Source organism: Gigantopelta aegis, chromosome 7 (assembly GCF_016097555.1).
Source record: "Gigantopelta aegis isolate Gae_Host chromosome 7, Gae_host_genome, whole genome shotgun sequence".
NCBI classification, from domain to species: domain Eukaryota; kingdom Metazoa; phylum Mollusca; class Gastropoda; order Neomphalida; family Peltospiridae; genus Gigantopelta; species Gigantopelta aegis.
Window position 1 is genome coordinate 24,234,545 of NC_054705.1, and position 13,175 is coordinate 24,247,719.

The window sequence follows — 13,175 nt, forward strand, 5'->3', positions numbered from 1 at the left end:
TATGCAAGGTTTCTTGATCCTATATGAAGTGATAAGGAAGATACATGTATGGCCTGGACAAGGATAAGTAGTTAAAATACGTGACGTCAAAATAATTTGAGCTAATCGTGATGACATCATATTACCGATGGCCGCGACTTTAGTACTGTGATTTACTAAAAATTTAATTAAAATGTTATTTTAGAAGTGTTATAGGATAAATAGAATTTGCCACTCGTGTTTTTTAATATGAAAAATATCAACCTTGTCTAGTTAATTGGTATTTGTCTCGGCAGAGCCTGGACAAATACCGATTAACATAGACTCAGTTGATATTTTCCATATTAGAAAACACTCACGACGATTAATCCTCTGTATATTATTATATCAGCTCTCTATGTTAACTTGTCCATCTAGGAGCCAGATAGCGCCTACTTGTATTTTTAGAAAAAATAGTATCAAATGTATTAGTCGCCAAATGAAAATAAAAAGGTCACATATGCAACCAAATCAGTCGCAATGTATGTAGGACTGTATATATAGTCATTTCAACAGTTCTAGAGAGACAGACAAAACCCACTGCCATTACATAGGCTGCTCCTGCAAATAAAGCATGAATGAATGAATGAATGTTTAACGACACCCCAGCACGAAAAATACATCGGCTATTGGATGTCAAACTATGGTAATGCAAACAAATACGGTGATGATCAACATCAATATAAATTTTTTAGATTTAAATAAAAACGGTGTAAAAATAAAGCAACAAGAAATCTTTCATACACATTTTCCCATAGACAGGACAGTACATGCCATGGCTTTTGATGTACCAGGTGTGGGGCACTGCATGGGGACTCACTGAAGACAACCACTGATTCTATTCACATAAGACTGGGAAGGGGAGGGGGCAGTGGCAGAGGTGACTGCCCCCTCCCCCCCCCCCCCCCCCCCCCCAATACTGGAGAAAATCCTCAAATTCTTCAGGCAAAAATTATATATTCATGTAAAAATGTCAGTATAACTAAATGTTACCCAGATATGGGCATTTTCCTTTAATTCATGCTAAAAACAGTCTGCCCTTCCCTGCAAAAATGGAAGTTCAGTCACCTATGTGTATTCATACTGATCTCACCTCAGGATAGCATGCTCAGTGTGTACAAATGACACTGATACATGTACAGCAATATTTACTTAATAAGTACATACATGTACAAATCTACACAAAGGCCTGGAGGGCAGTGCATGGAGTTAAAGAAGAGAAACAGAATTTTAGGGAGGAAAGGTCTTAAGATCCACCAATGGTCAACAATAATTATTACACTGTATAGATGACATTGTGACTTTACAGTGGTCATATACATGTATATCTACATATTCCTTCAACTTCTCATGCAATCATCCATACTTTGTTTAACTCACACACATTCTATGTCAAACACATTTTCACTCTATCCCAAACACACTCACTCTCTCTCTCTCTCTCTCTCTCTCTCTCTCTCCTCTCTCTCTCTCTCTCTCTCTCTCTCTCTCTCTCTCTCTCTCTCTCTCTCTCTCTCTCTCTCTCTCTCTCTAAAATATGTAATAAAATACATCAAAAGCAGTTATATAAATATAATACAATATAGCAATATGCTTTTATAGTTTTAACAAAACTAATATTATGAACCTGCCCCCCCCCTCCCCCCTGGGTCTCATCACCACCCACCTGAAAGGTTCCTGCAGATGTCTACAAGTTTAGTACTACAATAAATCATATATAACAGTATCTACTTACCTGGATGAAGTGAGATCCTATAGTAGGAAATGAAAACAAGTCTAACAAGATGGGAAAACAAAGACGGCTGGGTCACAGATGGGTCAAAGTAATAAATTAACCCACAATGACTATGGTTCACGTTACAGTGTTAGAAGTCAACAGGAAAGGTTTTGTCTTACAATACAAGATGTATGTGTGCTGGTCACAGAGACATCTTCCCTACTGACAAGCTGACAGGGTGTGGATAGCCAGTCACTGTATACTCATCTCATGAGCATGTCTTTTTGCCTGGGGGGGGGTCGTTCTCTGTATACTAGACGAAACACTTTAGGGGACACCAGGGAAGGAAGGAAGGTAATGTTTCATTTAACAATGCACTCAACACATTTGATTTATGGTTAGATGGTGTCAGACATATGGTTAAGGACCACACAGATATTGAGAGAGGAAACCTGCTGTCGCCACTTCATAGGATACTTTTTTCAATTAGCAGCAAGGGATCTTTTATATGCACAATTCCACAGACAGAATAGTATATACCACAGCCTTTGTTACATCAGTTGTGGAGCACTGGCTGGAACGAGAAATAGCCCACCAGCGAACATTTTGTTTTGAAAATCTTTATCAGCAATATCTTTAGTTAATTGAAAATTAATTAGCAACTACTATTTAAGTTTATTTGTTTTGTTTAACGACACCACTAGAGCACACTGAGCAGTTATAATCATCGGCTATTGGATGTCAAACATTTGGTAATTCTAACTCGTAATTTGTTTGTAGCAATTGCAACGCAATACTAAACAATACTAAGCAATACTAAACAATAGAGCTGGCAGGTTCAATCTAATTAAAATTAGCTCCACTATTACATGTGGATCTAACAGCAGCCAGTTGTAGCTCATGTCCACCAACTAAAACCTTACTTGCAGAATCATGCCAGTGATTTAAAAATAATTTGAAAATATTCCGAATTATCCTGAGGGTATACGACATGTTTTGTGTGAATTACGAATGCCTTAAAACATGTTTTATTTTATAAAATACAAATTTGTAATGTAAAACTGAAGACTGATTTAGCAGGGTTTTTTTAATAAATAAATAAATAATTTTTAATGTAAAATTGAAGACTGATAACCCATCCCATATGTATTGGTATGGTTCGCTGTACTGCGGCCACTAAAATAGACTCGCCCGATATTTTTAGAATTTGTATGCTCCCAAATAACGTTATAAAAGGCGAAGTGTGATTGGTCAATATTTAAATTATTATTTACAGACGAAATGTTACCTGGACATTGGAGACTACTCAGTGTTGTTAGCAATCTGATTAAAATTAGTTCTACTGGTCTAAATAAGGCATTCGTAATTCACATAAAACATATCGTATACCCTCAGGATAATTTGGTGGACATGAGTGGAGCTAATTTTAATTAGATTGTGGCAGGTTCAGCACCGATATGGGTATTTTGGGGGTGATTTACCTCCGTATCAGTACAGTATTCGGTATTGTCACAATACCTTATTGACACAATACCAATAATGAGCAGTATTTTCGGAAACCTCAACTTTACATGCATGCCTGAGTTAAGGTTCACCCGCTAATTAAAGTAATTTTATTTAAATAAAATAAAATTCCATACACAAGGCTCTTGTCTGAATTATAACCAAGTTCCAACCCATTTTTCCTTTGTTAGATATATTGCTAGTGCTTTACTAAATGGTGGAAAACATTTTTCAATACTGAAATTTCAGTCTTTTGAAATTTGCTCGGTACAGTAAATTGTATTAACATGATATCGATACTAAACGGTACATCGCTCAGCTCTATTGAACCAAATGTTCCCTGGACACAAAGTCCCAGGTTTAGGCTGGACTGACGACTGACTAACTGTTCTCAAGCATATTGTGCAGTCATTAGTGATAAGGCCAGGCTTGGAAATCAGTGCAGTACCTAGTAACCCTAGTAGCTAGGTCACCATGACATTTATCAAGTTTACTATTGTAGTATTCCTTGACAAACATGTTGATATACTGACTTATTCATTCATATCCCTATAAATGATAATCTTTGTTCTCATACTTGGGTATACACTTACCTTTGTTTGACACCCAACACCAATCTCTATTTTTGTGCTGGGGGCATCGTTAAACATCCATTAATCATTCAGTCATACTTGGGTATGTAATTTATATTTAATAGCACAAAATTAATCAAAATTTAGTTGTTGGTTATACATGTACTTGTATATGTAACAGATATTTAAATAAGGAAATAATTAACATGTTAAATTTCTACTTTCTTGTATGAATACATGTATATGTGCACAGATGAATTGAAGGGGAGGGGATCCTGGGGATCCATCCCTCTCACTAAATATATTCAAGTGACTCTTTTTCTTCTTCTGGCTTTAAAATAAAAATGAATTGATTGGCCTTGCCATGAGTTTGTTTATGTGCCCATTTATTTCCCCCATAGCCTCCACCACCCACCAATATCTCCTGGATCTGCCCCTGATGTGCATTCTTGAATTATTTTGATGCCCGTTTAAAACAATACAGGAATCTTACCTGTGCAGGTTTCTTCTACAGGAAAACATTTTGTTTTCAAATGACAGTCGCTAATTAATCAATTTGAATGGTGATTAGCATAGTATTATACTAGTACCAGCACACATGTATACTGTTTGAGAATTTATAGCGAATCTTGGCATAATACTGATTCCCTGTTCTACAGTAACCAACATACAAGTTAAATAACACCAACAGGGTTTCTGCCAGAGGGTAAAACAGGAATGGCGCCATACCCAAATTTTATTTATTTTAAATTAACTTTTTCATAAAATCAATTACTCTTATTATTACTGTATGATTTTCTTAACCCTAACCCTAAACTTAACCCATTGTCATTCTGGGGAGGCTCCCTATTGACTGTAGTTGCATTCAATTCCATAGCACCATTCCCAAGAATTTCTTTCTGGCAGAAACACTGACCAAGAAAGTTGTGCCAAAAAGGCAGCAAGAATGTTTTTATACTTTTCCACAGACAGGTCAGTACATACCATGGCCTTTGATGTACCAACAAAAAACAACACTCCATTGCATTTGATCGATGGTAAATGTATGGTCCATCACATTTCAGCAAGCATACTAAAACTAGCCATTGTACTAATACTACATACATGCCATATAACCGTAAATAAAATGTGTTGAGTGCATCGTTAAATAAACCATTTCTTTGTTTTTCCACAATACTCTATAATACATTTTAGAAGTCCCAATTTTTCATACACTATCCCAAACCCTCACTTCACCCCATGCTCTTTTTCTTACCAGGATATAAGCATGTATCTCTTTTAAGTTGCTATTTACCGGCCTCGGTGGCGTAGTGGTTAGACCATCGGTCTACAGGCTGGTAGGTACTGGGTTCGGATCCCAGTCGAGGCATGGGATTTTTAATCCAGATACTGACTCCAAACCCTGAGTGAGTGCTCCGCAAGACTCAATGGGTAGGTGTAAACCACTTGCACCGACCAGTGATCCATAACTGGTTCAACAAAGGCCATGGTTTGTGCTATCCTGCCTGTGGGAAGCGCAAATAAAAGATCCCTTGCTGCTAATCGGAAGAGAAGCCCATGTAGTGGCGACAGCGGTTTCCTCTCAAAATCTGTGTGGTCCTTAACCATATGTCTGACGCCATATAACTGTAAATAAAATGTGTTGAATGCGTCGTTAAATAAAACATTTCTTTCTTTTTAACCGGCTATTAAAACCCCCCACCAAAAACAAACAGCAGGCCATATTTTACTTCCTATGTTTTAAGCACTGCACTGATTCAGGTGGTACTAACATACATACGTAAATTAAATTGCACAATTTTGTGTTCCTAAATTGTTTTGAGTAGTATATAATAATACACACCTTTTGCATTTTGCAGTCAATATAGATATTGGTGTGTAATAGATGAGATCATGCCATAAAGGGCAAGTGGGTTTGATTTATGGCATAGGGTAGACAATTCTTGACAAAACAGCCAATCAATGCTGACAAGAGGTGATTTATGGGAATTCTTGGCATACAACTCATATTTAGTTATTAAAAAATAATAAGACTTTATAAAGCTTCATAAAGTATGATCCATTGTTAAAGTTCAACAACACAGACTTAAAGTTTTAAAGTATACAAAACCCCCCCTTAAAACCCATAGCAATAATAGGGCGCAGCTAGGATTTTTTGCTGGGGGCAGGTGAATTGTTATAACGTAAGAGCATAGAAGGTGCAAGACACTAGGGGGTCTGGGGTCATGACCCACCCACCTATCCCACAAAATTTTGAAATCTAGAGGCTCTGAAATACCATTTTTGCAGTCATTTCAGGGATAGTACAGACTTAAAACATCAATATCAATAGCCAGTAAAAATAAGAATATTACTAAACACATACATGTATATGCTTATAAATACATTTGTACTTTGATTAAGATCATCATTAAAAATATACATGTGTACAGGCTCAGATGTATATCATTATGTATGATCTAATACATGTAACTACATGTATAATCTTGTGTTTCAATAACCAGTTAAGGAAATAAGTCAAGAAGGGTTATGTCCAAAAAACAAGTTGACAACAATATTTACATGTAGTTTTCCAGCAAAATGTTATTTAATAAAAACAGCTACCTAATTAAAATTATTAATCCACTTGAGTTAAAACTAAAAGGGGGCGGGATCTACATGTATCTCAGTCGGTGGAGTACTCGCCTGAGGTGCTTGGGTCAAAGGATCAAATCACCTCGGAGGAACCCATTCTCTGGTTGGGTTTTTTCCCCCATTTCAACCAATATGACCCCACATCTACCTAGTATCATCAATATCCCTAACTGCGGTAGGTTTCACATTACATTGTTTTTTGATGCACACTTCATGCAATTAACATCTGACTTGCTGTACCATGTCTGTCATTCATTTGTGAGTTCGAGAATATTTTCATTAAAAATAAAGTTCAGACAACTATTCTAAATACAAAACTTTACAAAACCCTTAAGATTATTATTGGGTCCACTTAACTGACTCGTAAAATTTGAGTTAAAATTGAGGAATATGAATTAACATGCCAGATCAACAAGGCCAAATCATTTAATATTTATGATTTTCATTCCTACTGTCAAATGTTTTTTTTTCAATTATTACCTCGATTTGCAAAAGGTACAGTATATGCTGCATTTTTGTGCCCTATCTGTAATGAATAGTAGACACAGTCCATTAAGAACAATTTTGAGAGTATAAAATGTTTTAATTAAGAATCAGTTCATTAGAAAATTTATATTTTAGAAACTATTCACTGGTACGAATGTATTGCCTATCTGTATTAACATCAGGTGTTGTAGAGATCATGGGTGGGCCCGAGGGAAGAGGTCAACTGACTGCTCTTGACAACCTGAATTTTTCCTTTAAAAAAATATTAATAAAAGGGTTCATCCACTGTGCATATAAAACAAAAATATATTTCTTTATGTGATGGCGTTAAACATTGAAAATGACCAACCATGTACATGTACGCACCAAAAATTTAATGTTTCCAAAAGCATGTGCCTGAATTAACAGTAGAAACAAAAAATACAACACATTTTACTGTTTACTGGATGGTGTTACACTTTTGTTTACTAGAATGTCCAAGTTGAGGGGTTTTTCACGCTGATTAGAATATATTTTATTTCACAAACCAATCACTGAAAATTTTTAGAATATTCTGTCTGTAAGTGTCCTATTCGGAAAAATGCATAATAAAAAAATCCCTTGAGCACTGCTATTAATGGAAAAATGTACTGTGTACACATCCTCTTTGACTATGTGTAAAAAATTAACAAGTGTTTGATGTCCAATAACGACACCACTAGAGCACATTGATTTATTAACCATTGGCTATTGGATGTTAAAAAATTTGTAATTTGGACATATACATATAGTTTTAGAGAGGAAACCTGATACATTTTTCCATTTGTAGCAAGGGATCTTTTATACACACTATTCCAGACTGGATAGCACATACCACAACCTTTGATATACCAGTCATGGTGCACTGGCTACAATAAAAAAAAGCTCAGAGCCCACTGACAGAGATTGATCCTAGACCGACTGTGCATCAACTGAGTGCTTTATCAATGGGCTACATCCCACCCCACGTCCAATAGTCAATGATTAATAAATCAATGTGCTCAAGAGCTAGGTGTCGTTAAACGAAACTAACGTTAACTTTTTGTTGTCTCAATATAAAGATCAACTTTATATTTTTCTATCTGTTTTTGCTAAAAGACTATAAAATACACAAATATTAACTTTACAGGGCCATACACAGGATTTTTAATGGTGTGTGTGTGTGTGTGTGTGTGTGTGTATTCCTTGTGATGGGATCAACAATGGCAAAAAAAACCCCACAAAAAACAACATTTACATAATGTTATCTAAATTTGATAGAAAAAAATGTGGACCTTTGGTAATGATTTTGGGGGTGCACCCCCACCTCCTGCACATTATAGGAAACTTTTTAAAACAGATTTACTGTATACATGTTATGTATACATATGCTAGCTAGTACACAAATGTTTACAGGCGTGGCAAGTGAATCATTGTATTCCTTTTCTTTCTTTGTTTTGCTTACAAATTTTCACTGTGCCAATTCAATTGATAGGTCTTCGCAGACTTTGATCTGTCAATTTGTGCTAAGCAGAGTTTATATAGTTTTAATAGAAATTTTTCATTTTAGGTGGGTTAAGGCCAAACTTAATTTTGGTAAAATATCCAACACCTACCCCTTTATTGTTAGGATTAGGGTTAATTTTAGCCAATTATATAGGATTTAGGGTGTTTTGGGTTAGGGTTAGGTTCCCTCTTTATACATGTACCAATATAATCATACCGGCCTCAGTGGCGTCATGGTTAAGCCACTGGACATAAGGCTGGTAGGTACAGGGTTCTCAGCCCGGTACCGGCTCCCACCCAGAGCAAGTTTTAACGACTCATTGGTTAGCTGTAAGACCAGCCCTCTTCTCTCTCACTAACCACTAACAACTAGGTCTAACCCTCTGTCCTCGACAGACAGCCCAGATAGGGCCTAGCTGAGGTGTGTCTAGGACAGCGTACTTGAACCTTAATATAATAATGGGGGGAGGGGGTCACAGTCGGAAATATTTACCTTTATTTATTTTTAAATAGTTCTTTTAAAAGGTACCGGCCTTGGTGGCGTAGTGGTTAGGTCATCGGTCTACAGGCTGGTAGGTACTGGGCTCTGATCCCAGTCGAGGCACGAGATTTTTAATCCTGATACAGACTCCAAACCTTGAGTGAGTGCTCCACAAGGCTCAATGGGTAGGTGTAAACCACTTGCACCTACCAGTGATCCATAACTGGTTCAACAAAGGCCATGGTTTGTGCTATCCTGCCTGTGGGAAGCGCACATAAAAGATCCCTTGCTGCTAATCGGAAAGAGTAGCCCATGTAGCACTTGGAGATAGCGAGTTTCCTCTCAAAATCTGTGTGGTCATTAACCATATGTCTGACGCCATATAACCGTTAAATAAAACATTTCTTTCTTTCTTTCTTTTTAAAAGGTAAAAAGTACAAGAAAAAAATGTTATCATTCTTGTACTTCTTAGAAAGTGTCCTCAGTCCCTACGAACCGTACGATTACAGACTGATCAATCAGTCATTGACTGACAAATCATTACACTCAGCTTGGCTCGAGAAAACTCAAGACTCTTTTTTTTTTTCCATGCCGTGCTGTACCTATAAAAAGAGTGATTATTTTCCTTTTCTTGTTTCCATATCTTCTGTTGAAGGAAATCTACTTCAAAGCTCGTTGCCTAAACAGTAAACTTTGTAAACTTCCGTTGCCGCACATTTATTAAAGGGAAATAACTCTTAACACCTTTAGATATATCTGTCCGGCTTTCAGCCCCAAGATCAGTCAGCGAACATTTCGCTAACGTTCACAAACTACTAATATTTGATTGGTTCCCGACGTGGCCATTTGGTTTAACGTGAAGCGCATAAACCAGTCCAGCGGACGTTTTTCTGCTCGGTCTGGCTGAACGCAGCGCAGGCAAGGCGATGTCGTGGTTAGCCATCGCACAGAAGTCTGGTAGGTACTGGGTTCGCAGCCCGGTATCGGCTCCCAATCAGAGCGAGATTTAATGATACAATAGGTAGGTCTAAGACCACTACACCGACTTCTTTCTTACTAACCACCAACAACTAACCACAAACCCAGTCGTGGGCAGATAGCCCAGTAAGCTGAGGTGTGTATCCAGGACAGCGTAGGCCTACTTGAAGCTTAATTGGATATAAGTTTGAAAATAAGTTGAAATTAATGAATGAATGAATGAAGGCTTTTGAACTGGTATGCATATTCAATGATATAAACTTAATGCACACTGTTGCTTAATATCAACAAGTATAAATAACTTAAATTAATAAAACGGTAAAGATTAAGAGCATGGTCCGTCACACTCACTAATCACAAACAACTAACCCACAGTCCTGGGGCCTAATTCACAAAACTCTCGCAACTTTGCGATCTCGCAGTGCAATGCTAAAATACTTGTAAAGAGGATGCTTTGTTGTCTAGCAGAGCCTAAGAGACCTTTGTGAATAAAGTCCCAGGACAGACAGCCCGACCTTGTTTGACACCCAATAGCCGATCTCTATATTTTGTGCTGCGGTGTCGTTAAAGTTCCATTCATTCAATGGACATATAGCCCTGGACCCTGTTCCACGAAGTGCTCTTAGCGCTAAGATCATCTTAAGTGCATAAAATAGTTGTGCATTTAAGATGATCTTAGAGCTAAGATCGTTTTGTGGAACAGGACCCAGGAGCCTAATTGACTAAACTCTCGCAATTTTGCGATCTCGCAGTACAATGCTGAAAGACTTGCAAAGAGGATGCTTTGTTGTCTTTGTAAATTAAGCCCCAGATAGCTCAGGTGCGTATTTGAACCTTAATTGGATATAAGCACGCTGATAAGTTGAACTAATGTGTTTGGCAGGTGTGCATTTGATATTTTAGATGGGCTCTAGCCCCCTCGATAATTCTGAATCAACAATAGTTTTGGTAGTAGGCCTAAATCTTAAGGCACCGATGACTTTTACTTTTAGAATGCAGAAAATTGCATTTCAGGACATCTGGTTTTCAACATTTTACGGGGAAGAATACCCCCCGAACCCCCTAGAAACTTTGACGTAAAAAATGTAATTAAACGAGATTGCTCTTCATTGTACGGGTACTGAGTCTTGCTAGACTCGACACGTGCCCTGCTAGACTCGACACGTGCCCTGCTAGACTCGACACGTGCCCTGCTAGACTCGACACGTGCCCTGCTAGACTCGACACGTGCCCGAGTAGGCCTACTGGAGTACTCGTGGAGACCCTATCATCCCACTAACCCCTCTTTGAACACGCCTAATAATAACACACACATACATATATATATATACACATATACACATATATATATACACACACACATACACACACACATATATATACACACACACGCACACACACACACACACACATATATATATATATATATATATATATATATATATATATATATATATATATATACATACACACACATACACACATACACACACCAGTCAGCCCATTCTCTTCTCTCCCTCCTTCCCTCTTACTCTTGGGCGAGACGTAGCCCAGTAGTAAAGCGCTCGCTTGATGCGCGGTCGGTTTGGGATCGATCCCCGTCGGTGGGCCCATTGGGCTATTTTTCGCTCCAGCCAGTGCACCACGACTGGTACATCAAAGGCCGTGGTATGTGCCATCCTGTCTATGGGATGGTCCATATAAAAGATCCTTTGCTGCCAATCGAAAAAGAGTAGCTCATGAAGTAGTGACAGCGGGTTTCCTCCTTCAATACCTGTGGTCCTTAACTATATGTCTGACGCCATATAACCGTAATTAAAATGTGTTGAATGCGTCGTTAAATAAATCATTTCCTTCCTCTTACTCTCACCGGCCTCGGTGGCGTCGTGGCAGGCCATCGGTCTACAGGCTGGTAGGTACTGGGTTCGGATCCCAGTCGAGGCATGGGATTTTTCATCCAGATATCGACTCCAAACCCTGAGTGAGTGCTCCGCAAGGCTCAATGGGTAGGTGTAAACCACTTGCACCGACCAGTGATACATAACTGGTTCAACAAAGGCCATTGTTTGTGCTATCCTGCCTGTGGGAAGCGCAAATAAAAGATCCCTTGCTGCCAATCGGAAGAGTAGCCCATGTAGTGGCGACAGCGGGTTTCCTCTCAAAATCTGTGTGGTCCTGAACCATATGTCTGACGCCATATAACCGTAAATAAAATGTGTTGAGTGCGTCGTTAAATAAAACACTTCTTTCTTTCTTTTCCTCTTACTCTCAAATAATATAAATACAATATAGTGGACATAGAGTTTTGTCTTAGTGATATTACAACAGTGACATACAACAATAGTATACTGTAAAGATCGTTTCAGATACTTAGTACACGACGATAGTTATGTAACCGTGTGACGAACAGTGGCGGATCCAGAAAATCCATTCGGGGGGGTGGGGGGGGGGGGGGGGGGGCAGTGACATGAGGTGGAATGCCAAGGGAACTTTGGGGGAGGTTTGGAGGGGGATCGTAAAAAAAAAGAAAATTAATATATAATAAAATTATAACTATCGCAAAAATATGGGGGGCGGGCCCCTGCCTCCCCCTAGATCCGCCCCTGACGAAGCTAGGATTGTGTTTCAGTGCGGGTACTAATATAACAAGCCGTTTAATACAAACTATGTCGTTAATAAAACAAAAAACAAACCAGTCGTCTTCATCTAGTCGCATTAAGTGACTGATCCTCTGCTGTCCGTTCGTCCTATCCGTCTTCTCTGTGGTCCCGAATCGGCAATCTTCGTTCATTTCCATGTAGGGAGGAAATCTCTCGACAAAATGCAGGGAGGGGTGATTATTTCGACCAACGTCAGCGTTGTCCGTGATTTGTGATTTCACGGACGGTTGTCGGACTTTGCATACCTCAGCCTTGCCGCCATTCTTGCTTAGGCCTGTTGTGTTTTGTTTCCACCGAACCCCTTTATTTATTTTTGAATGTATGCTCCCTGCAACCATTTCTGTATCTCCCTTTTCGTCTGAATGCGCCAAAGTTCGGTGTGGACACTCATCAAAAGAGCTCTCTTCTGAACTCCCACCGTCGGTGCAAAACTCCAGGTCAGTCGTTTTATCCGAACAGAGTTTCCTTTGCATATCTCGATCGCTGTTCATTTCAAAGGTCTAGCTTGACATAATTATGTCCTGCGTGTTTCCTTTTCTCCAGTGTTATCTACGTTATGTAACATTCTACACACTGAACGGTCCTCAGTAGTTACTATACTGGTAGTTTGGCACTACCTTTCA

The 13,175-nt window shown here is 38.6% G+C and overlaps 1 protein-coding gene across 3 annotated transcripts in view; it reads right to left on the reverse strand.

Moving 5' to 3' along the window:
• Positions 1 to 12,862, reverse strand: part of LOC121377155 (potassium channel subfamily T member 2-like) — an 88,527-nt gene extending 75,665 nt beyond the window's left edge. For 2 of the 3 annotated variants that reach the window (XM_041505058.1, XM_041505056.1), the window contains exon 1: positions 9,517 to 9,626. The gene's annotated coding sequence lies outside the window, so the exon portion shown is untranslated. Of the gene's footprint in view, positions 1 to 9,516; positions 9,627 to 12,585 lie in introns of those variants that run through there. The other variant, XM_041505057.1, reaches the window with a different exon arrangement.
• Positions 12,863 to 13,175: the final 313 nt, after the last annotated feature.